Here is a 25,475-nt window from a genome sequence, read left to right as displayed (position 1 = left end):
GATGGAGTTGCTGTTTCCGTTTTATCTCGGGAAGGTTTATTTCCGATGCTATTACGAAGAGAGTGATTATATATTTAAAAGGAAAGAGATGGGGGAGGATTTATTATGGATGTAATTGTTGCTTTGTGCTTGTTTCAAGAGTAAAAAGAACGTTTAAAACACACAGTTTTTTTAATTTGAAATGTATTTTCACTCTTTATGCTTGTAGATTATCCCTATCTAACCATATCAATGCAATGGAGCAAATGACCGCAAATTGCATGTTGTTTGTGTTCGTGGTGTGCTGTAGAAGAAGAATTGTATACCAAAAACCCACAACTGCTGACTATGGTAGCAAATTTAGGCCACATTTTTTTCTCGAAACTTTGGAAACCATTTACCCCCCTGAAAGGTTTATTTCGGGCCAGCAACTACTTTGTATTGGCTGTACTAGTTCCAAACTTTTCCATTGTTAGTGATTGATGCAAAGTTTTGCCGCACCACAACCATCGAATGCCATGCCGTTAGTGCGGAATGTCGTTATACGGCCACGCTGCAGAGGATGTGGTAAAACATCAAGCATTTTTGCTCAATAGTGGCTTTTCGGAAAACTTTCTCCTTGGGGAAGCCGGTGTTCGATCCTCCTGCAATGCTTTCTTTTGAGGCCAAAGTTTAAGCGGTTGTACTATGTGTTTAGAAATGGTTTTTCCCTTGACTTAGCTGCTAAACGGTTTTGGGCTGTTTTAGAATGTGTTTTTTGTGTGTATGTTTAGTTTGTTTTGGTTGTAAAGAGCATCATTCAAGTGTGATGTCTTTATTAAAACCTTTGACTACTTCGCATCTCCCCACCGAAGAGCTTTTTGTGCTTTGAATTGTTTTGAACGACATTGTTAAGCAAGAGGATTACTACAGCATCAGGGTGGATGATTGTATTTGTTGGGATGGGCAGTGAAATGTTCCACCGGGTTTTGGGTACCTTTTGTTTTGCTTACCACCCAACCAAGCTTACCCTTTGCAAGCAAGTGGGCAAGAAGCTTTCTTCGGATGTGCTCTTAATGCGACGTAATGTTTTGGTTCCTCTTGTTTCTCTCTCTCTTTTTCTTTCTCTCTTTCTCTCACTCTCTCCTTCTCTCTCTTATTCACATACACCCACGTACAATAAAGCTTAGCTAAGGGCAATGTGGGAACGGAACGATACACTCTTGAGGTGTGCTTGGTGGATGTAGGCGACTATATGTTCGTTGATGGCCCTGTGGGTGGTCTGTGCGCTAAGGATACGTGTGGAACGCGAGAGCACACATACCACACACACACACACGCGCTGTAATGTAAACGCAAGGAAAAGCAAACATCCACACCGGCTCCCACGCTGGAAAGCCTCGGCCCGCCCGCTGCATCTTTAATTATGCATTCTCCAAGAATGGCAGGGCGAATATGTTTAACCGCGTTGTGCTGCTGCCGCTAGTGCTGCTGCTGCAACACAAAGGGTCCGGAAAGTACGGAAACATAAATTATGCACACAGCATCTACCACCAGTACACCATCACACTACCTTACCGGTGCAGCATTATTTTAGACCTGTTCGCCCTGTTACGGTGTGTTTTGGGGCAGGGCACAGTCGCTTTGTGGTGAACTTCGCTTCGACTCAATGATACGGTGATATCTAAATGTGCCCTATTATTGCTCCGCATTCGAGAGGAAAATTGGCAAACGCCGTTCACATTAGAGAAAGCCTTCAGCGATCGATCAACATTGTGCAGTGTGATGCAGAGCTGTGTGTGTGTGTGTGTGTACCAAATGGTAAGCTTTTTGTGCATCTTGGCGTACTTGTAGGAATTTCTTGAGAACTTGAAAGTAGCAACAGTATGCTTCAGGCTTGGAAGTGGTTAACACGAGACAACCAGAAGCAAAAGCTGTTGCAACAAAAAGAATTTTCAAACGATTTACTAAACAAAGATCATTTTGTGTCGTGCCTCGGGTTTGTTTTTGCTCTCTCGTTGCGAACTTCCACCTATTAACGCATTTAACGTGCTCGGAAGATACCACCGTCGAGAGCGTCCGCCACGTCCCGTACAGACAACAGTGGGTTCTGCCACCCATGGGACTGGTTAATCCGGTTTAGCTAAGCGAACTCCTCAAACCCCTCCCCTCCCCCCACCCTCCTGTACCCATCGTAATAGCATTGCGATCGCGTGATGAACCGCTGGACTGGCGAAACGTCGACGTATCGACACATCACGCGAATCTCCCAGCCCAGCCCAGTCGATCGACCAGCTTCCGATCACCTGAAACTGTCGCCACCGGTAAGGAAGAGCAACACTCTAGGAGCTTCGAGTTCGAGACGTTCGAAATCTCTGTCGCTGTGAAACGGGCAAATTGAAGGCGTCTGTGCAGCGCGGCAAAGGTTGTGTGCGATCAACGAACCTGCGATCTTTCGCAAGGGGGCGTTTGCAAAGCGGAAGGTGTGCCTGCATGGACGAGTGGATCGCTAGAAGCGCTTAATCTTAATTGAAATCTAAAGCAACGTGCGTATGTGTGCATTTTTGTTGTTACGCAACGCGCGTGAGATAGAAGTGTTGTGCACCAGCGGTTTGCCATAAACATGCGCTCGAAAGATATGATACGAGTTCTCATGAATATCAAACTGCTGCGCATGAGGGCAACGTGGTGTTACCTTGCTGAATGGTTTGAAATTTACATTTTTACCGTAAATAACACCAGTGTGTCAGTTAGCTTTAGTACGAGCATAAAGCAGAAATTGATTCACTTAATAAGGCTGCTGATGAATTAGGACGTCTTATCGCCTATGTGGCAATGTAAGCTAACTTCTAAACGTATCATTTTGTCTAAATCTAAACATTTTTTTAAATTTATCATAGCTCTTTATAACAGAGTCAGGTTGAAAATGTCAAATTATGAACTTGTAAGGGATAACCTGGAAGCCTTAAAACTCCTTTAAAACCGTTAAGATCATATATATTTGTCGTAGGTGGTTTTTAAGTTCCTGGAACACATCGTTGAAGCAAATTTTTTAAATTGATTTAATCTACCCATTTCTCTGTATCGATTGATGCTCTACGCACAGAGATAATATACCTACATATCGTTAAAAAATGGTTTTCAATAAGGTCGTTTTCTTAGAAGGAAAGCTTGCTGTAAGCTGATAAATTATGCTTCCAGCTAGTTATCATCCAGTACACAGTGAAGGGAGTTTTCCGACAAGCATCATTTCAGAAGAGTCTCGTTTTTTCTTCTTCCTTTTTTAATGTATAATCAAACACATGCCGACTCAAGCTAGAGTAGGTTACATTCCGTGTTTTGTATCCACACACACACACTCCCATAGCGCAAACGAGCCGCCACCGCGTTCGGAAAATGTTTACGCCAATTGATTACAGCTTCACTTGATCCCACGGTTCTCTCCTTGCTTATCCCCTGCCGGGAAGATTACAGCGTTCACACGCCAGTTTGTAAAAGCGAAGGCTTTATTAAAAGGTAGAAATCAATTACACACTTTAGCCAGGAATCTCGTGTCCTCTAGCACCAATCTCCCCCGGGGAGAACGGTAAAGGGCGCGTGTGAACTTGATTTGATATCGCGTGATTGGGGGTATACACGTGTGTCCGTGTGTGTGTGTGTGTGTGTCCGTGTGTCCGTGTGTGTGTGTGAGCCTTCCTTTCGTTTGTAACCACGGGGGGATCGATTTCATATCTTGTTGGTGGAGTAAAAAGCGAAAAAAAAAAACACACACACACACAAAGCAGAAAAAGTTCGATCGTTCCGGCACGATTTGTGCACGACGGCAAGCACAACGAGCGGCTCTCGTTCAACTTAGTGTGTTATTAAGTTGTTTTACGAAAGGTACAGTGCGATGCGTTTTTTTAGCGTTGCCGACAGGGCATGTTGCGAGGATACCGGACCTGCTGGTTGCAGGAATTGCTTAATTGATTGTTCAGCCACACCACCGCTACTAGCGCGAAGGAGAATAACATTTGGAGTACAATTGAATTGTTTATAGAATTAAAAAAAAAAACGGGAAAACAGGGAAAAGTTTGGCGAAAGCTTTTCTCTCTGCTCCAGGAGGCTTCAAGCAGCAGCCGATGGTCCGCATTATTTTCATAGCCGTGAATTTATGCTCCCGTGCGCTCGACAGTTTAAAATTTATGAATGAACGCAACTGAAGGCAAATTTCCCGGCACATTTAGGAGAGCGCTGCACCACCAAGGGTATTGTATTGCCTTTCCCTTCGGTTGGGCGAGAGCGGGAGCACTACTCTGTATTTGGTGGCGCTATTTTTGGGGAAAGCGAATAATAAATTTCCATAAATTTTCACGATTTACGCGACGTTCGGCGCACGGCTGGTGGTGGTTCGCCCTTTCACACACTGCACGGCAAAGCGTACCCTGTACTCCACATGCCAGGCGTTTGGTAGGAGCTTTGCCTCCCATTGCTCTCCGCGTTCCGTTCCCATGGTGAGTTTTGTAAGTTTGGGCTTTTTGAGAGGGGGATGTGGATGGTAAAAGCAAGTTTGAAACGGTAATGTTTCGGTGTGATGGGTTTGGTTTTAATTAAATTTAACCAATGTGATTTGTGTGGCGGTGGCCCGGTTTCGCTCCCTGATCGATCCTGATTTTACGGATCATAAGGTGCAGAATGTGTGTTGGGGAGCAAAGGAATATAGTTTTTTTTTCACACCCCCCTCATACCAGCATATGCTGACGAGTTTCGGTTTCGCTTTTCGCTTATTGGTGTACGTGCATGTGTGTGTGTGTGCGTGCATGTGTGTGTGTGCGTGCATGTGTGTGTGCTATACTTAATTGTGTCCCGTTTTCCACCAGTCTGGTGTACTTCATCGTATGTGCTAAAACGAAGTGCTGCAATTAATCTTCCCCTCTCGTCGCGTGCTCGAGGTGGTGCGGGGCGTTATGCTCGCTGGGAAATGTCGCTTAATTTATTGGCGCCTTTCATTTATTTGCTCTCATTAGCGTGCGTCAGACTGGAGCGCTGGTACAGGGCGGGTATAAGCCCCAGCTATAATAGCAATCGTAGATAAGCTTATACGAGCGGACACAGGATTAATAACGTAATGGAGGCGCTGATCGATACAATTTTTGGCTCAATATGTTTAATTTCGTTTCATTTGATCAAACCGAACGAAAGCTTAATGCACAATATATTAACGACTCGACCAACAGCACTACACCATTCGGTAAGGCATAAAACATGTTCGAATGTCGGCAACCGGACTGGAACGTACCGGCTTAAGTGTTCCCCTTATTAAGATGTGTGTAGCCAAGTGAGCCAGAGAACCAGAAACCAACGCAGCAAACCGAAAACCGTTAACGACTCTTCGGAAGATAACCAAAAGTGGAAATGGGCATCATTTTTCGTTTAACGACACGAACTTTTGTCTTTTTTTTATTATTTTTGGTTTTATTTTTGCAAACCATTACCGATGGCTGATGGGGTGCGAGTGTGCACCGCCAAAAGCAGTACCCAGATGTGTATTAATTTTAACGACCCTTGCGACCGGGGAGCGCCTTTTTTAATGGCTTATGAAAGGAGATGATGATCGACCGAGATTAGCGAAATGAATATGTTTTTGGGGTGCATAGTGCGCAAAACGGAAGGCTTGCGTTCGCGGTGGGTGCTCCTTTCACTTTGGTCGATTCAGCTGGAAGCGGGCACGTACGAATATGGGTGACGGTGTTGTACGGTATTTAAAATTGCCTTCACGCGATACGCCCTTGTTGTGTGCTGCTCCAAGTGATGGTTTGGCGAAACGTTAGGCCGCAAACAGACCACATTCTGATGATGTGTTTCCGTAAAAGGTATTAATTAAAATGGTGATCCATCTCGATACATCGGAGCCTGTGCTGTGCTACCAATCTGAGGGGAGGAAACAACAACACACAATGGTAACGTTTTGTGTGTGTGTGTTGTTTCGAAAGCAAGATTCATACCCGTACGGAACGGGATTCACAGATGGCATTTTTTGAAGTACCATCACAAAAAAAATCACTCACCGTATGCGCTCACCAATAAAGGAGCGAGCCTCCGGGTGACGGGTGCCCGATGGGGAACGGCCAGAAATAAAACATAAATAACACAAAAAAACGCTACCCTTTAGTGCTCCCGGCAGTCACGAACCATTTTTGGAGTTTTGCCATGCGACGGACATCCATGTCTCTCTTTTGCCCTTCGTTCCGATCGGATCCGTCCGACCGGGAAGTGAAGTTGTTTGTAACGGCTGAACGTAAAAGAACGGACTAACAAAGAGATAAACAAATCTATCCATCATCACTTTGGGTGCCTGGTGCCGAAAACTTTCGTGTCTCCTTTGGCCAGCACCTTCGAATGAAGGTTGCTGCAGCAATGGCAAGTGGAGCGCAGGCTCGGTCGGTTGGTTTCGCTGCAGTGCGCCCATCCCAGTTACAGCAACCACCACCGTAACTGATAGAACGATCACGATCACGTTCGGACCATTTTCAGCGGGCCGATGTGGGGAGTTCTTCAGCTCTTAGGCATACGGCATAAGGGGTCGTTACATATCTTAATATGTTTAACATTGTTTCACCCGGACCCCGCGGTCGGTCGCGGGCCATTAAAAGCACTTCAGCGATGCGAACGGTCGCCGCCGCCGCCCGGACGGTTCGCATTGTTTCGTAATTAGTCCGCAGATGTGTAGTTTTGCGGACAGTCACTCCCTTTCAGTTCAGCATTATATTTTGCGTTGCCTGCTTTCGGGTTCGCTGCGCAAAGAAGAAATACCAGTTGATGGAACAATATGTTCGCTATCGTTTCATCCCGTTGCTGGGTGTATAGCGCGAACGCAGCCACAAAGAGGACGAACAAAACTCGCACTCTGAGTAGTGTGCGAGCGCCGCGAATCATGGGGGAACAACCATTTTTGCGATCAAAGGACCCTATCGTCGTCGAGGCCGCCGACCAGGATTGTGATCGTGCGGGGAATTCCAAATGAATTCACGTTCACATGGGGACGCAAGGCTATAGCCGTCCAGCGCCGGGACCAGGCGCCGCTTTATTCTTAATTGCAATTTAATTGCTCGCCTCTTCGGAGTATGTTTTTTGCTGTTGCTCTTTTTCGTACGATTTGTGATTTGTTGTGAGTGGTGCATTTTACGTCCTGTAGGTCCCCCACCGTCCCCAGCGCAACCTTTAATCAAAACTTGTTTTAAATCCAACGTGAACATATTAAAGCGTGAATTCTTGTTAAAAACAGAAATAAATAAATAAAAAGCTTTTTAGGAATCGCTCATGCAGCAACATCATCACCGCACAAGTGTCCAAGTGAACATAGTGCGAGATAATCATCTCCCGGGCTGCATAAATCAAATAAAACTCGCACTCCATTAAACTTTCACGCATTTCATAATTATCACGCACAGCGAGCGAGCGCACGCGTCTGTAATTGATTTTTAATGCCCATGTATTACGGATAACAGCTGTTGCTGTGCCTGTGCCTGTGGTGGTGGTGGTGGTGATGGTGCTAGGCGTGTTGCTGCTGACCCGGATAAGAGAGCACAGGCAAACAGCACCGCGACAATCCTTGTGCTGCCGACCTTGGTGTTAGAGTGTTGTATTTTTTTCCGTTCCGTTCGTTCGTGTTTAATTTTGCTTTTCATTTCCCTACCAGCTGCTTCTAGCTGCAGCTAGCTGTCTCCCCGGGGTTGCATTAATGTCTGCAAGCGCCGGAGTGTCATCTAAATATGCGTCCTTTAGCGTTCCAATCTGGACCGGTTCGGCTTGCGGGGTTGTATTTCAGCCCGATGCTTTAATCTCACCGTCCAAGATGAGTTCCTCCCTGTCTTGCTGACAGTGCCTGTTTGAACAGTGCTGTTGCTGGCGGGCAGCTACCGCTCGTGGGGCTATGGTTGTGTTTGCACACCACCGATTTCCACTGCATTACCGATCGTTACTGGGATGTTTACTTTGGCCCTTTTTGGGGGAGGTGTGTTTAAATAATTATGTTTAATAACGGCATTTATTGGGCTGAGTGGTAGTTTGACTGAAATTTCTTAATTGGACAGAAGCAACGCAATCCGCGAAATGCAAACACTAATACCAATCCAACACTAGAGTTAAGTTTACGCGAGCTTTAACGCTTTTGCGGAGCTTCACAATTTTACACTAAACGTAATACAACTTAACTATAACAGGATATGACATATTTATCTTATTTGTTTCCCATTTGAAATTATCATTAAGCAAATTGCGGTCCACGCATACCATATTCCCCATTAAACTGATTCTATCGCACACATCGATCGTCATTCACACGCGCTGATTAAACATACTTTTGCCGATTGATTGGCCACCACCGGGGTATTGGATGGTTATTGCATTTTTCCTCCGGTAATGAATACAAAAACAAACAGCACGCTTCAATACATTCAATCGATGCCCAAGGTCGGGGTCGTCGCAGTCGGTCGTCCCCACAGCCGTAGAATGCGGATCCATTTAAATGAATCGGATTTTTCCGTCCACCGCTTCACCCGGATCGAACAGTTGCGGCGCTGATAAAATTACACCTGTGGACGTGATTCCGCCATTCGGTTGATTGAAATGGCCACACACATGCCTGGCCGGTAATTATTCGTTTGCTCGCCGCCGCCAACGCCGCTGTCGCGGGCTTGACTTCCCGACGATGGGGTACATTTTATCGCCGAACGCCATTGCCCGTGGAAGTGGATCGCTAGTGAGAAGGAGAGCACGAGTGCGTGATGGGTGGAGGGGGGGGGGGGTAACACATGAATGCAATTGCAATCACTTGCAATTACCGGTGCAAGCGGTGCACGTGGTTCAACCGATAGGACTTTGATGATGATGGTGACTACAGAGGTGACGGCGGGTGGTGGCAGCGGTTCTCAATATTGAACAATGGATTTCATTTGTCGGTTTGCACCATTTGTTCACATTTGTAAACCAGTGTGGTGCCCAAAATGGGACGATTTACTGCACACCTCAACACATCACACATTGTATCGGTAAACGAAGGGGGTAGGGGCTGTGCTTCCAAGTGCTAGTCGGAAATTAGCACTCCATCAATGAGCTGACTGTTGCTGACGTAGGGGGAAGCAATTATTTCGATGATGGGAAGCTTGTAGTGTGCGGTACCGCTGATTTTGAAACTGGAATGGTAATTCTATTTCAGGAAAATTGGATTGGTAGTGTTTTAATGCATCGAAATCTTACAACAATGTGTTACAATGATGGCTCAATTTATCAGGAGAACATGCTCAGGATAACATGGTCTTATCGCCAAAGGTGCCTTGCCGTCTTGCTCTTCCTCTCTTGCTTCTTTTTCTTATTTGCTTACTCTCTCTCACGGAGAGGAGCGTGATAAGTCCATTAATAAAATGTGCCGGTTTATGAGCGGCTGCTCATCTTTACGATAATGATTTCCATTTATCTGAAGCGCAAGTGACGATCCTCCCCCCCTGTGAACATATCTGCCTTCATCCAATGAATGAAATGGTCAATGATTCATTAGGCAAGAGGAGCGAGAAAAAAAACGTTTCAAATACATTCCATTTTCAACTGCCATTTTCTGTCACGCGGAGTGCAGTTAAAATGTGATTAATTCAACCATATTTTAAGGGGAGCCAGAGGGGACAGGTGGATGGTGTACGCTAACGAGCTCGAACTTCTCGAACCAGCGCTTAATGATGGGAAATGTTGTCAGCTACACCCTTGTGCCATCATCATGATTTAGGCTCGCTTCAAATCACTTTGCGTGCGCCGCAGCGGCTCACGCAAGCGACGCAACGCGCCTTGGCAGAAAAAAAGGGTACATACATCTTCTTGAGCGGTGGCTTTTTATTTGCGCTCCACATTACAATGTTGCAATGTCACTAGGAGCAAAGAGAGTGCCTGGGGAGGAAGTGGAGGGTACGTTTCGATTTCTTACACCCTACCCGGTCCAGACAGCCCGCCATGCCACCGCCACCGGAAAACGATAAATGCGTGAGGGAATAAGGGAGTACTGCCAGCGTGCCAGCTTCTTGTACGCGCATACGTCATGCCGAGTACACGCGCGTACACACACAGCAGAAGCAAGTGCAGTGAAGAGTTTTCGTTTGTGTGTTTGTATATGTCGGTGTGTGTGTGTGTGTGTAAGGGAAGAGCATGGATGTGGCAAAAGCCAAGACGCTACGGTTGTGTGGCAATTTATTTTGCACTCACAAGATTAATATGGTAATTAAGTTGATGAAACTTTGGCAAACGATGGTGGCTATGCGGCAGCGTTAGGATGGAGCAATGGTACGAAGATTCGAGCAGTTTATGACCCTTTAAAAGACTGCGACCGTAATCACAGGTACACAGTTTTATTGTATTGTGCAATTAATTGTCTTCCCTTAACCAGTTGCGTGAGTGAAAAGGGTGTTTGTTATGTTTATAGTAATAAAAAGTTTGCAAACTTTTACGGAAGTATGGAGGAATTCCATTTTCAGTCTTACAATAAGTAAGCATTACTCGCAATATTACAAAACGCAGATAATTTGCTGTGCGTAGTTGAATTGTTTGTTACTGAAGGCTGTTTTGTTGGTGAGAAGATAGTTTTCAAATGTTGATTTATGTAGAAGATCTTGACAGATGACACATTTTTAGAGTAAACCAATGTCGAAATCATTGCTACACATAACAGACAATTGGATTTTATGCGATCTTTATCAAGTTTAGAGCATTCAATTATTTGTTTGCTATTGCTCGTTCCCATTTGCCTCTGATAGTGTGGAATTTTCCATAAACCAGCGCTTTCAATCCATTCTCCCCTGCAGCACCGATTCGTTATGATGAAAGAGCAAACATACAAACGCTGGTGGGATTACTCCAATTGCCCAATTGCCAAACATTTTACGCCAAAACGTCAATGTTATGCACAGCAGCAGCAGCAGCAGAAGCAACGGTCATAACTTCTACATGAGTGCATTTAAATGTTAAATTGCTGTACAGGAACTTTATTGTACGGCATCCTGCATAATGCACGTTCTACTTTTTAGTTGATCCGCTTTTCAAACCCGCAATCCATTTGTTTTCGTGCATGCCGAGCGCTTCTCGCCCACATATTCATCCACCGGCTACAATTCTCCCTTTACATTATTGTGCTTCCGTTTGGGTTCGGCGGGTGGGTTGCGGTTGGGATATAAATTTCGTCCCAGTGCGCTTTATTGCTGCACCAACTTCGAAGTAAACGAACACGGCAAGGAAACGGCGGAAACGGACACGAGGTTGCCCAACATCCGTCCCCAAAGCGTATCCGGCAGACCGCCCCGAGCGAGGGTACGCATCCGTTTAAAATTATAACTATGAATGGTGGTGAGAATTACATTTCCTCACCTTTACCTCGAATGGTACCGTTGCTGCGGCAAATGCCCGAACCCGGGTTGAAACGGGGAATGGCAATGGCAGGATCGTCCCCCCGGTGCACGGCTTTGCTCTGTAGGGTTAAAGGGCAAATTTATACTTCGTTTAACGTTTTGGGTTCGCAGTGGGAAATCCTGCAGTAACGAGGTTTGCTGAAATGCAAAGAAGAAGCAGAAGAAGAAGAAGAAAAAAAGTCGTTTCCGTTGCAGTGGATACACGTGGTGCTCATATTTTCATACCTGTATTTGCTGCATATTTGCATTATATTGTCTGTTTGTTCAGCTTTCGCTGTGTGTGGGCAGGATGTGTATTAACGGGTTTGCTTTTCCATTTATTTGTTTCAGGTAAGGCGTATGATGCGATTGAAATACACTATAACGTATCAGCAATGGTGCACTCCAGTACGTAGTGGGAACGAACGGTAAATAATGGAATTGTTTGCGTTTTTAAGGGTACATTCATTGGAAATATTATATTAATGGTAAGGATAGTATTCAGCTAGTAGTGCACTTTTTTGTAATTTAAATACCGTCCAATCGAATGAAATTGCTAAACGCGGAATAGCAGCAATTGGTTTTCGATCAAGAGCTTAATAAAGATAAGCTAGAGCAAAATGGAGACGCCCGGTGAATGACACAAAAGTAACACGTGGGCCACCATCAAGTTATTCAGCGCGGGCACATTCTACACCAGAAGCGCGGAGTATCCACCAGCCTAACATGTTGTGATTATTATCAGCACATGCACAAACATTCACATGCATGTGTGAAACAAAATTGGAAACGTTTGCGAAAATTCCTTCCCTACACATTCACATTCGATTTCAGCACGCCAGACGACGGCTGACATGTTTGGGCTACACTGTGTGTTTCGACCGTTTTGCTCTGCACGCGTCACAAACCATGCAATCCAGCATTTGCATCTAGCATTATGCACAATTGACAACGCCAATCGAATGAGAATCGGGCCGGCAAAATGCAACTGTGTCACATTTTCAGGCACGATTTCGACGCGTCTGCTTGTTAGTGGCGTGGCATGACAGCTGTTGTGCTGCAAAATTGACACGATTTATCGACATCTGGTGTGATGATGGTGTGTAGCGTTTCGCAGTAATAATTTGCATGTTTGATAGTGCACGTAGTTTGTAGCGGATATTGCGGGCAGTACGTTACACTATTTAAAGGAAACAGTCAGAATTTAAGCTGAAATAATTTAATGGAATAATTATTTAATTATCAACACGGAGAAAATCTCAAATATTGCTCTAAAAAAAGCACCAAAAAAAGCACAATCATCGCACAAACACCTTGGTAGCGTGCTCATGATGATAATAATGCGGCATTGTTAATGTAACTTTTAATTTTCCATTCAAACGCAAACCACCACTTGGAATGGTCACTTTACAGCACAATGAACCGGACAAAGCTTCTCTTGAAAATTACACACAGGAAGCTTGATGGGACTGTTCGCATGACTAGGCTAGCCTGCCTAAGTATGTTTCCTCACGCTCACGGCCAAGCGAAGATCGTTAAGTGAGGGCAGGACAGGCAGCGTACACATTCGCAACATTACCTGACCCCGTAGTCGTCGTCGTTGACTAATGAATCGTCTTGCTGCGCGTTGGAGGAAATTTAAATTACGAGACCCGCAAAACAAAAAGCTAACCCTTATCTTGTTTCCACCATCGGTTCACTTCCTTTGCGATGGCAAAAGCTTAACCCGGGGTGCAACGTTACCGGTGAAAGTGTGTGGTACGATTCGCATAAATCATCCCCCAGCAGTGCTTCAGCAAAGCTCGCAGGCTCTCAAGGCTGTTTTGTTGATAATTTATTATCATTATTAGTACTGCTTAGTGCGCTTACTTACTTACAGTACCGAATTAGTGAACACATTGCCCGAAAAGCGACCAAAAGTCAAGCTGTGCCGCATGACAAAGTGAGCGATAGAAATAAGTCCATTTGCTTTCACGACCGTCCCACCGACACGACCGACTGACTGACTGTTCACAGCACAGCAGCCATTGCGTGTCGGGCTGGTGGCCAAAAGAATTATTACTGATTGATGTGTCCGAAACGGAAGTAATAAAAGTAGAAAGCAAGAGGAAAAAAAGGTAATGCAAAAATAGAAGCGACAGGGTCGACCCCCCAACTTCCTGCGCCCTCCCCTTTACAACATCAATGCTTACCCAGCTTTCGAGAAGGCAAGTGACATTTTGACTGAAAAGAAAACGCACAAAGCGTAAACAAAAAAATAAATGCAGAATGAGACGACGGTTTTTGCAATCTTTCTCCCGCTTCGCTCAATGCCTGCAAGGGTCACATTCAAGGTGACAGAGGTCGGAGGTTCGGGTCACAAGCGGGGTTAGAGATAAAGCTACCGCTGCGTGAAAATAACCACGATCGCCCGCGGGTGGCACAAAACGAAACGGGTAAACCAAGCACATGGCCAGTCACATTATTGACCCTCCAGCTTTCATCTTCGCTTGCTTATCGTACTGATGGGGGTTGGGCAAAGCAAACGAAACACACACACACACACACACACACAATTTGGCGACTGACTGGCACTGCCAAAAGGAGTCCCGGGGATAGTGTGGGTGACCCGTGGTAGTAATTTATTTTAATAAGCAATACATAATTCACTGCCCCCATTCGTGTTCGTCCGAGCGTCAAAGCAGGGCGAATGAAAACATCAAGCGAAATCAAGTTGCTTTCCGGATCTTCACTTTATGTTAAAATACCCCTGGGAGGATACAAACGTTGAAGAAGAAACCCAGTGAGCTTTTCTCAGAAACGAACGACGAAAACTTCAACCAATAGTAAAGCCACCAGCTCGGCCCGTGCGACAATCGCAATGATGAATTGGTACAGCAAACGTTTCATCTTACCCTGCTGCTTGATGCCTGAAACGTGCTTCAAACTTTATCAACCGTTATTATGGCACAACTTTACTTTCTCCATTAAAACTCCCACAAAGCGGAATGGAGTTTTTCATTCGCGCGTGCAGCAGCAGCAGCAGCTGTCCTCCCGGGTGCAACCGATCGCCCGGTGGGAAATTGAAAACCGATAACCACAGCCGGCCCCCGGGTGGCGCAAAGTGAAAAACTGTGAAACATACAACAACAACAACAACAACAACAACAAAAAAAAACGATATAAAAAGGTCACTGTGTGGCACTCTCGGCACTTCGACCCACGCTAGGCCGGATGAAAGTTTCTTCACTGTTGACCGTCCCATCATCATCATCGTCGCCCGTCTGTACCTTTTTCCCCCCCTCCTCGAAGCTCTACGCGAAAATTACACTGTCAGCTGTTCACGTTCGGCAAGCGGCGACGAGGATAAATGGAGCGCAACAGTAGGAACCGTTTGCGAATGAGCTTGTGGGGGACTCATCGGGTCTCTTGCTCGCTCGCTGTCGCTTTGGCTGTGGCATAGGAATAGAATGAAGATGATCCCCCGGACACAGTGGCATCCGGGTGGCAGCGCACAGGCAGGGGTGGGAAAGAGACGCTGATATGTCCTTTTCCCCCCGCCCGCCTGCTGCCCGGAATGTCCGGATGTGACCAATACTCGGCAGCTCGATGGACAGGACAGGAAGAAAACTCAATCATCTAAACAAAAGCTTTTGCAGCTGTTCGAGCGGAATAATGTGGTTCCGCCGGACCCGGGTGTGCGCTGAACTGGGTTTTGAGTGGGCTGTTGCCCCACTGCTGCCAGCAGGCATGTAGTATAAAATGCTTTAAATGGCCTCAAAATCCGGTCTGGTTGTTTGGATTTATTTTAGAGGGGGGTTTTTTTGTTCGGCAAAACTTTACACTGATCTGGACGATTTGTCATCTACTTTGTGATGTAGAAAGATGCATTAATTTGAAAATCACTGGTTTCCTTCCCGTATAATATATCCGCCGGGGAGGGTATACGGTAGTGCGGGGAGGGTATACAACAATTCGATTTGAATTTATGATAAATGCGTTTCACTACTATTCGCAGCCAGTTTTGCATATTGCCATGGGTTTGAAAGTAAACGAAAACTCCTTCCTTGAAAGTGCAACCCTCAAAATGTGTCTAACTTTCCCGAAAAGTAAGGCTATTGATTGTCGAGCAATTGTATCATTGCTGAAGCCGTTTTTGTTTCTAAACCATTTGTGAAGCTTGCTCGCTCGACGCTTGAATGAATCGAAAATGCTAGATGGATATCAAATTTCATCGCTAGACCATCGATCGATAATGGTACCGCGTTTCGATGAGAATGCACATGCAAACATTCGCCACGCGAATCAAAGCAGAACGATCGATCTAGCTAAACGAAGCCAAACGAGGAGCGCACTCCAAATACTGAAAGCGAGCGCCACAAAAAAAACCAAATCAACATTTTCCACGCAATGAAGCAGATTGTGAAATATTTAAATGATTTCAGCTACACCTACATGTTAGGCTGGAAAATGTTTTATCTCGCGCACACGCGCTCACTCACATCCCTGCACATCCCCAGTTGCATATCGATTGTGTGCTTAGCATAATAATGGTGCGGCATTGAACAAAGACCAGCTCTGGTTGCGCTGTAATTTGCATTTTGATGTTGTTGAAATTGATGGCCAATGTTTGCTGTGTTTGCTTACCAAATGGTCCTACGTCCATGACATGCAGGCAGATAATTCTAGTAATTCTGTATGTAGCAATATTTGGCCAATTCACGGCTCGATAATAAACTAGGCAGCTAAAATGATACTAATATTACATCGTGGAACTTGTTCGATAAAACAATGGCCATCCATAACAATCGTTTAGAGTTTACCATTTTCCAAAAACTGCAACGTCAAGTGGTACGGCCTACGTGCACGGTTCGGTGTGCACAGATAATGTGCTAAAATTGCTTCATAATACTTCCTGGGTGCTGCACGATGGTCGAACGTTTATTGCTCGGCAACCGCAATAGCATGCAACAAGGTAGAAGAAGCACAAACCTTGTACGTATTTCCTTCCCTGCAACCAACCTAGGAAAGCAACCACTACTGTACCCCGTGAAAAGCAGTACGGAACATTCGGGTGAACGGGGAAATTAGTTCTAACCTTTTGAGCTAAACACCTAGTGTACCACCAGTGAAGAAAAGGAAGATATTACAACCGGGGGAAGCGCATTGAAAGCTTACCGCGCGATAAGCCTGGTACGTAAGAAGATTAATTTAAATGTTGCATGCATGCAGCTGGGAATTAGTGGTGGTGGTTGTGATTCCTTGCTGTTACGGCTGTGTGTGTCGGAAATCGAGCCATTTTCGCTGTACATGTCGGTCGGTACGGTTCCCAGTTCGGCGCTAGTTCAGCGCTTTTCCACAAACCATCTAGTAAGTGAAACGATAAACCCCTAATTGAGCGTTGTCAGGAGGGTGATAGTCTGGTATTTGGTTGAATTTGTGGGCGAAACATTTGTTGTACGGTATTTGAAATGGCGTATTAGATTATGTTTGAAGCGATCATGATGATACCTTTTTGGGAACTTTCCTGTTAGGAACTTTCAGGATGTACAATTTAAGTCAATGGTCATTTGGTCAGTGTCATTTAACAATACTGCAAACGGTGCTTTTTATACTCGTTTTCATTACCTTTCTGCTTTTGATTGGCAAAATATCAGGGTTACAAACATTTACACCCTCCAGTGCATTGCTAACCCTTCAGAGTAATTAGTTTCCACCAGTTTCTTCACAAAAGATAATTTATGAGCAATTGCCTTGTCAGGTATAAACGGATTACCCCACTTAGCCGTATACTCTCTCTCCATAGCTCTCTTTCTCTCTCTCTCTTTCCTTCCCGTGGTACAATAAAGCGTCGAGCCTTTCAGAATCCGGCCCCTGCACAATCTGTTTCGCCACAGTAAAGCAGTAAAGAAACAGCACGTTTCCCCCGAAACCGCCCCACCGCCATCCAGCAATTCCAGTTCCAGTAATTTAAACCCTTTCGTTTAGCCATTTCCCCGTAGTACCGTACAACACCGTGCGCACAGACCCGATGGCCGATGCTGTCCAATAAGATTAGAAGCGTAAGTAATGTGCCCCGAAGCACAAGAATGAAGTTGTTCGACGTGCGGCGTTCGTAAACGCACGACACGAGAACACAGAATGGATGACCGGGGGGGAGTTTCACGCGGTGGTCACGGCAAGGCTGCGGTGCCGTGGCCAGACTAAAAGCCCCATCGGTCGGTCTCTGGTATGCTGGTGCTGCCGCTTTATTATGAGCTACACATACTCCCCTTCCGGGCACGAACACTCGGCGCGGTTTGGTGTATGGTACGTGGCAGTGTATATATATAGTTTTTATTATTTGTGCACGTGCTGGAATTTTTGGTGGCCCCGGAGGGCGATAACCATTCGGTGAGCGCTTAAAATGAGAGCAATGTATAATTTATTAGTTCACTACTAGGCACACCACCCGAAAGTTTTGCAGCGCGGAAATGGGTGGCGTTGTGTTTAGCCATCACATAATGCTGCGCACCGAAAACTGGTTGGGGAAAATATTCAAACTTCAAATAGAAAAATAGCGAAGGAAGCTTTGGCATGCTTTTGGGCTACAAGTGGAAGCGATGGTGTTGGACGCTCATGGGCAATGAGGAGGAGGTTCATGGCAAACGTGAGTTTCACTCACGCAGACAGTATAACTCCTGCTAATCTTCCTCTAAGGCACGCTATAGATCGTTCCATCGGTGCGCGTCACGCCATAGTTGAGCGTTTTGCATGCTGCCAGCGATAGAGCAGAACGAGCCGGACAGCAAACAGCCGGAGGATGTTTTCAAAATGATCCATCCATCCATCGCTTGCCAGGTGGGCGATTGGGCATTTTTTGGGTGGCAGTTAGTGTAGGTAAATAATGGCTACCGTAAAAAGTACATACGCACGTAGGTACATTAGGCACGTTCGGGTAATTTTGTTTTTCTAAACCGTACTGTGTGATACAAATAATAGCCAAAGTTTACAACTTGATCATATTAATAGCATTATGAAAGATATAAACTCCTGCTTGCCTATTAAAACTGGTGAATCGTGTGGGAAGACTACACTTTTCAAGTACTTATATAGTATTTACAGTAGGTACTGTGGAAGTGTATTTTTAACAGGAATTTTGTCCTACCTCGAACACTTTATTGAAAAGTCTCTCCCTCCGTGTTGGCTTGTTTTTTCCCCGCAACGACCTAGCAACGTACACTCCGCGAACTTCCGAAACAAGCGCAGCTTCGCAACGGTATCAGCATATCGCATTACAGCTCTTGTTTAGTGCGAAAGCTCAACATTCAGCTGCACACTCTTGTCGATGGCTTTTCCGATGGCACAAGTTGATTCATCCTGAGCCTGCTCTGGATCAAACGCAGGTGTTGACCGTTTGCTCTGTCCCACTTTCATCACCGTAGCCATCAAGTGCAGCACGCTTCACACAACCGACGCGGGATGAAGTGTACGAGTTTTGTAGTAGGATTTGGTCAAGCATCAGCAGAGCAATAAGTGTGCCGGTTGTCGAGCGTCGTCCGTTGCAACGAATGAACGGACGTAACGTAGGTACGTGTCTAACGCAGCCAGGTGGATGCTTCATCACACATCGCCGGTGTTGTCACATGCACAGTGCAGTGAAGCGCCGGCTTTTGTGCCGGATCTTGATCCGTGCTTAAAAACACTGCAGTTAATTAAGACTCACTATCCCCCACTGGGTCGATCCTGTTAGGTTTAAGAGGCACACTTGGAAAGGAGCAGGTTTTTATAAAGCTCTTTTCAATGTGAGTCAATGTGCCACACATAGAATTTGATTTGATTAATGCAAATAATTTTCTTCAAATGGAACTAGGACGTCAGTTGTGCTTATCTTCTTAGAACTCATCTACTTCAATCTACAGCCCCTGACAATACAAAAGCCTCTTTGACTGTTTATACGAATTAATGTATTTAACTTTAACAACAGTACAGTACTCTTCCTTGCCTATGCCAATCAGATTGCTGGTAATATCAGTGATCTGATGTATCCCCATTACTCTGTTAATCTAATACCAGCGCCACTTAAACTTGCCTCTAAAATGTCCTTGTTTTGAATTCCTCTCCCCATCCTCAAACTCACCATCTACAGGCCCCGCAGGCCCGCAGGAGAAAGGTAGCCTAAAATTAGGTCGAGGCCAACTTCATTAACCTATCAAGTAGGAGTAGGAGTAGGAGTAGGAGTAGAAGTAGAAGTAGCAGTGGAAGGCAGGAATTGGTTGGGGTGTACACCCTCAAGGGCTAAGGTAGTACGTACGTACAAGTGAGCATTTCCGGCATTGTTGTTCGTTCGTTTGCGTTTGTTTGTTACCAGCCAGCCCGCACGCTTCTGCCGCGTTCTTTCTGGTTCTTTCTTTGGGCAGAATCGAGCGAAGCGGTTGGGGCTTTCCCGGGTCCACAACACAACACAAACCATTGCTATAGGTTGGGTTGGTAATTTGGCTTCTTTCACCTGTTACTCGGTGTAGCACGCTGCCGGAAATTTCAATAACAACCCTGCCCTCCTGTTAGAATGGTTCATGATACAGTTCGAGCGCTGCCGGGGCAACCTTTCTTCCCGGCTGCCTGTTTGGAAAATGCACTATCACACTATTACACTACTACCGAGAACGGGGGCTGATTGAGACGGTCAACATCGTAAATTAGTTTCTGGGCAGCGTTGTCGGTTAGATACACCGCAGCCCTCCCCCAACCAGTTTACGGCGAAAGGAAATGAACGTTTTGATATTGATTTTCTGGTATATTGCTTTAAAGTGTGTGGGTTCGTGTGTTTGTGGTGTGTTTATCATTCAATCGAGAAAGGAATGGAACTCTTTTCGGAGTAACAAATTGATGAAACAGTTTGTTTTTTTTTTAATGCTGTTTTCTGTTTAACCAACATTTCACACTCGAAGGGCGGGTTATCAAAACCACATTGTTGTCGCGTCGATAGCGCACTCCGCGGGAAAGTGATACATGGCATGGCACGATTGTTTGTTTGATGACCACACTGGCGGTCCATAATGTAGCGTGCTAATTACCATCGGGCATGTCCATTAGAAACGGATGTGTTAAATCAATTAGTGGTGGTTTTCAAACAGTTTTGTTTAGCACCGTCCTATTAGCATGATCGCGAAATGTGTACGGGTGTGTATGTGGTATTTGTGGTGTTCAAAAGAGGTGTGAAAATGGCACGCATCGTGTTACCAAAATTACCAACAGAGAAAGAACCAAATATGAAGGAAAATATTTCTCCCGAACAATACAAGCGGTTTCATCGATTTTGTTGCTTTCAATAACCAAGCTGTTTCTCCTCTTCTCGTAACGAATCGCTAGCAAGCAGTAATTTGAGCACACCACTTGGAACTATCATCGCCGATAGCAACACACATTCATCACGACATCAGCTCCCGACAGCCCCTCTCTCAGCTTATGATGATTGTTATGTTCGCGTGTCGCAACAATTGCATCGCGTACAATGTCTCGTTTGGGGCAATTTGCCCGCCACACACACACACGTACAGCGGTTGTTGTGAGTCGTCGTCTAATCTTGATCTTGATCTTGTCAATGTAGCATTGTTATCGTGAGATGGACGCGGGTCGGGCGAGGCGTTTGATCGTTTAGCGTAATTTCTTGCGGTGACCTACGCCAACGTTCATGATCTGTGCCTGTCCGTGCTCACGACGCGATACGATGATGTAAAGGGGCTTTGATAAATCTCTACACCATTCCTTTAATCGTTGCTGCTTTATTAATTTAATTGTGCACGATTCGCTAAGCAAAATACAGCATCTGAGGAACCCTTTTTTGTATATAAAATAATGGAAAATCCTCCGACCCTAACAATAAAAAACTTGCCAATCAAAATGCTGGAACTTGCCTCACTTGCAGACTCTTTTAAACTATCTTTCCGCAGTCTGTCGCCTTCAATGTTTACAATATTTCAAGCATGTCGTTAAAATTAGTTCAAATGTATCTAATAGTCAGGATAAAATATTTTAATTGTGATATTTCTTGTTTTTCCTGAGCTCTTTTGCCCATTTCCTCCTAATTCCGGTGCAATAATCATAAACCATCATGATGGTCCTTATCGTGCCCCACCGTGTACCACCCATGCGACTAATCTTTAGTTCACGCGTGGTTGTAGCTAGTTTGCCGTTTGATTGCGACTGTGTGTGTGTGTGTATATTCTTGGAAGTAATCATCTTTCGAGCGTTCCCATCCAGCACAACGTTACAATGCATCCTGTCACGAATTTGGTCCTCCTTTTGCACAGCGACCTTGTGTCGCAGCTATAGATGACCGAACGGCCGAGCAACGTAAGGCAGCAGGGGCTTTGTTTGGAGGCTTGTGGGAGCTAAATTTCGCCTCATCCACAACATCATCGGTTAGAGGTGGAGGGTAATATTTTCCCTTTCATTTGGCAGCGGCAATACACACACACATACAGAGACTCAATGCTATTTCCCGTTGGAGGGAGAGTGGAAGGAAATGGCACCAATAGATGAAGTTTATGAAGCGATTTTTCCGAACTGCTTCTTTTCACGCTCATTTGCAACCATAGCAACCCACACCAGTGGAGCGACCGCTGGTCGAGCACAAGTCTATTTTATGCGTCGCGTGACGCCGCCGACTAGTTCTGAGCAGGCTGGGTGGAGGGTAAAACCATACAACATTTGATTGTGCTTTCCTGTGCGACAGCCTCTAAGGGCTAGAAAAATGTGTGTGTGAGAGAGAAAGAAAGTGGCCATCGCCCATGGCATGACCCTAATGGGGAACGGTGGTACAGCTGATTGCATACAGATTGCTTGTGTCAGAGGGACAACACTGTTTTCGTCGGGGTTGTGGTACACGCCTCATAAACACGCCGGTAAGTGTGGTTCACAAACAGTTACTGACCGTATTACGGATCCAAACTTTTGTTGCCCTTTTTTGTCTACGTTGCCAGCGTTTATTTGTCTGTGTCTGGTAGATTGGGGTTCGGATCGGATCGGTTGAAAGTTCTGAGACTTGAGTATCCCTGGGACGCGGAGCACGAACGAAGCGAACGGGAACGTAACAGTCCTTCGGGACTCTTAAAGCGAACTAGATAGGATGACAGTAGGATACATCCATACACGTACAGAAGCAGCTGCAAAGCAGAAGGTGAATTCAATAAGGATGGGAAGACTAAAAATAGAATATCGATTTGACTCCGCGGCTGCTGTTGCCGCTGCTTCAGCTGGTTTAGCAATTTAAGTTAGGGACACGATACGAAGGTTTTTTTGGCTTGGTTCTAAAAAACTGCACACAGAGAAAGATTCGTAGGGTCGCAAATTCGCCTTCTATTCCCTTTCGCGAATTCACAGTTAATTGGAAAAAGTGTTACAAAGCGCGGCCAAAATTGGGCCCTTGACAGTTTGTCGTCGGTGTGCCCTGGCGTTGCCGGATGCTGCAGCGAAACGACTAATCTAATAAACGGCTTGGCACAAGTTAAAAGCGAGAAGCCGAAAGCAGCAATAGAGCAAGGAGAAGGACGAGACAAATGTATATGTCTTTATGGAAGTTGGTGCAATATTTTCAGCCAAACCTTTCACTGCCTAGAAGAGGTTTATGGAGCTTTCAAAAGCATAAAACGAGGAATGGTTTAAAAGGTGTAAGCTTAAATCACATTTCCCTTGCTCGAAACCATGGACATGAATTTTAGACAGCACTAAACACTATAATTCTATTAAAAGAACAAAATCTATCTAGAAAATGTGTGGTTTAACGCGCTTTTCTTTTCTCCTTTCTTCTGTTCCTGTTCCTTGCCAGTGAAGAACAGAAATGGATATTTGTTTTCCACAGTCCAGCATAATAGTGTCCTCATTTCAATTAACAAAAAAAGATAGTATCGATATAATTTTCTCGAAGGCAACAACGCCCACACGCCACTCTCTCCTAATGATTCCATTAAAAGCATACAGACGGAGTTTTTGACATCTAAGCCAATCTAGCCTTAATGATTCAAGTTTAGTTGTTATCCAACTTTCTTAGCATAGTTTCGCATGACAGGAAGAAGGACCAATGAGGACCAACAAAGGGGGGCATCGGCCCACAAACCACCAATAGCTGCGGAATGGACGAAAGTTTTCGAGGAAGTAAATTTAATCATACTTGCAAATTGGGAAGCCCGAGTTGAATGTGGGTTGGGAAAAACTTTGCCAAATGCATAGCTGCCACGGCCGCCACCGGTCAGCATAACTCGAGAGCGTCGTGAGCGAATGGTTTCAGGTTTGGTGAACACAAAACAAAAAACAGCACAAAACAGGTGCTTCAACTATCAAACCAACCAACACGAACACGAGTCAACAAACAAACAAACAAACACGGCAACAGCACAACAAAATATGAACCTCTCAAGCCGCTTCCGGGGGTGGATTGGTGGGGGGCGTTCCCCCTTGCGGTGGAATGGAAAACATTGATACGGTGACGTATCATCATCATCATCATCGGAGTTCCGGTAAACAGGAAAAGAAAAATCCAAACTTTTGCACCAAAGTTTATCGTTTGACCATCTTCTTCTTCTTCCCAGCACGCTGGGCTTTCAAGCGTATAGACGGTGGAGGGAGTTCAAGGGATATGTACGAAGAGAGGAAAAAAAGTTTCACCAAGAGCGAATATATTAGAGCTTTTTCGAGTTTCCGACTGTACGCTACCGATGGAGCTGGTGAAAACTTTTCCCACAAGCAATAATTAGTTTTGGCTGGGTGATTTTGCATTCCCCGGCCAAGTTTCCAGCTGGGTTGCATTCCATTGAGTTTTGAGCAAATGGAGGGGGCAAGCCTAAAATTCCCGAGCATTATTACTACTTGTACTTGTCGTTCATGTAAGGAATCATGTGTGTTTGTGTACGTTCAAGTGAGACAAAATGATTAAGGACCATTTCTTCTCTCAGATGAAGAATTTTATTAAAAATCTACAAAAAGAAACACGAAGATGGTACAGTACAATTATAACGTAATTGCAGTTATCTATTGACTTAAACTTTTATTTGCAAGTATTTACTGTGTATTTATTCCCCGCACTTAAGCAACGGTAGCGTTTGTACTGTAAGCAGAACCATGAAATAAGGAAGGATGTTTCCTCCACCCATTGCACACACGGTGTTAGTAGCATTTTCCTTCGAATCTCTTTAACTGGTTTACGCCGAGCGGGCGCGTTAACGGAACGTTGTGAGGGGAGTCCGCATTGGGGGTAAGGAAGGGTTCGGGCCGAATATATGGCTGCTTCCTTTGAACTTGCGACAGTTAACTGACTGGCTACGAGTTATGGACGGTAAATATGGCTGGCCGCACGTTGCGTTTGCGTAGCAGTAAATCATTCAAAACATTGTTAAATATGGTGCTATGCCGGAGCCCGATGTGCCCGAAGTAGTAGTAGCAGCAGTAGACCGTTGAGCGCAGCAAGCACAGCTGTGAAAAGGATGCCGGCGGATCCGGCGAGTAACTCTCGGAACGACGGAGCAAAACACAAGCACTGGCACTGTGAGTGTGCCAGCAGGGAACTTGCAGCGGAACCGCAAACATTTCGGTTTGCCAATGTGGTTCAACATTTAGGCGAGAGGGATGCAAAAAGCGTTCCATTTGGGCTCTTTTATAGAGTCGTTGTTGGTGTGGTTTGTTCAATAGGTTTTTGCTTCAGCATTTGGGGTTGAGAGTTTTTTGTTTTTGCTTCACAACCGAAAAGCAGATTGCAACCTCACTGGCTAACCATTTGAAGTGAAGTCATCCTTACCACACGTGTGTCTGTGGCGAAATGGTGTCGACCAACTGGGGCAGGATTATCCAGGATCAAATAAATCAAACACAATTTGGGAGTTTTGTCCAACCATACCGTTAACTTTGGCTCACTTCCTGTACGGGGCTGTTCAGCTCGACTTACAGCCTGAAGGTTGATAATTCAATAACATTGCTTAACATTCAAAGACAGTGAATGGAGAGACTGTAGTGCATATCTAAGCCTGGTTTTCTCCTTTTTGGAAGTCTTAATATATTCCTTTATATAGAAAATGTTCATCGCGCTTGCCAAATATTGCTCACAAAGGCTAGCTTAATCGTATGTAGCAATGCTAGTTATTATTACAGCTTGGCATAACACTG

General features: G+C 45.2%; 1 protein-coding gene across 6 annotated transcripts in view; it reads left to right on the top strand.

The window, feature by feature from the left end:
• Nucleotides 1-25,475, top strand: part of LOC120895357 (calcium/calmodulin-dependent protein kinase kinase 1) — an 85,283-nt gene that overhangs the window by 34,589 nt on the left and 25,219 nt on the right. Inside the window, exon 1 of one of the 6 annotated variants that reach the window (XM_040298651.1) lies at nucleotides 11,765-11,788. The exons of the other annotated variants lie outside the window; for them this stretch is intronic. The gene's annotated coding sequence lies outside the window, so the exon portion shown is untranslated. Of the gene's footprint in view, nucleotides 1-11,764; nucleotides 11,789-25,475 lie in introns of those variants that run through there. 6 annotated transcript variants of the gene reach the window in all.

The sequence above is a fragment of the Anopheles arabiensis genome, chromosome 2 (assembly GCF_016920715.1).
Source record: "Anopheles arabiensis isolate DONGOLA chromosome 2, AaraD3, whole genome shotgun sequence".
In the NCBI taxonomy this organism is placed as follows: Eukaryota; Metazoa; Arthropoda; class Insecta; order Diptera; family Culicidae; genus Anopheles; species Anopheles arabiensis.
The sequence above is the reverse complement of the archived record's forward strand: the minus strand, read 5'-3'. Positions and strand labels throughout refer to the sequence as shown.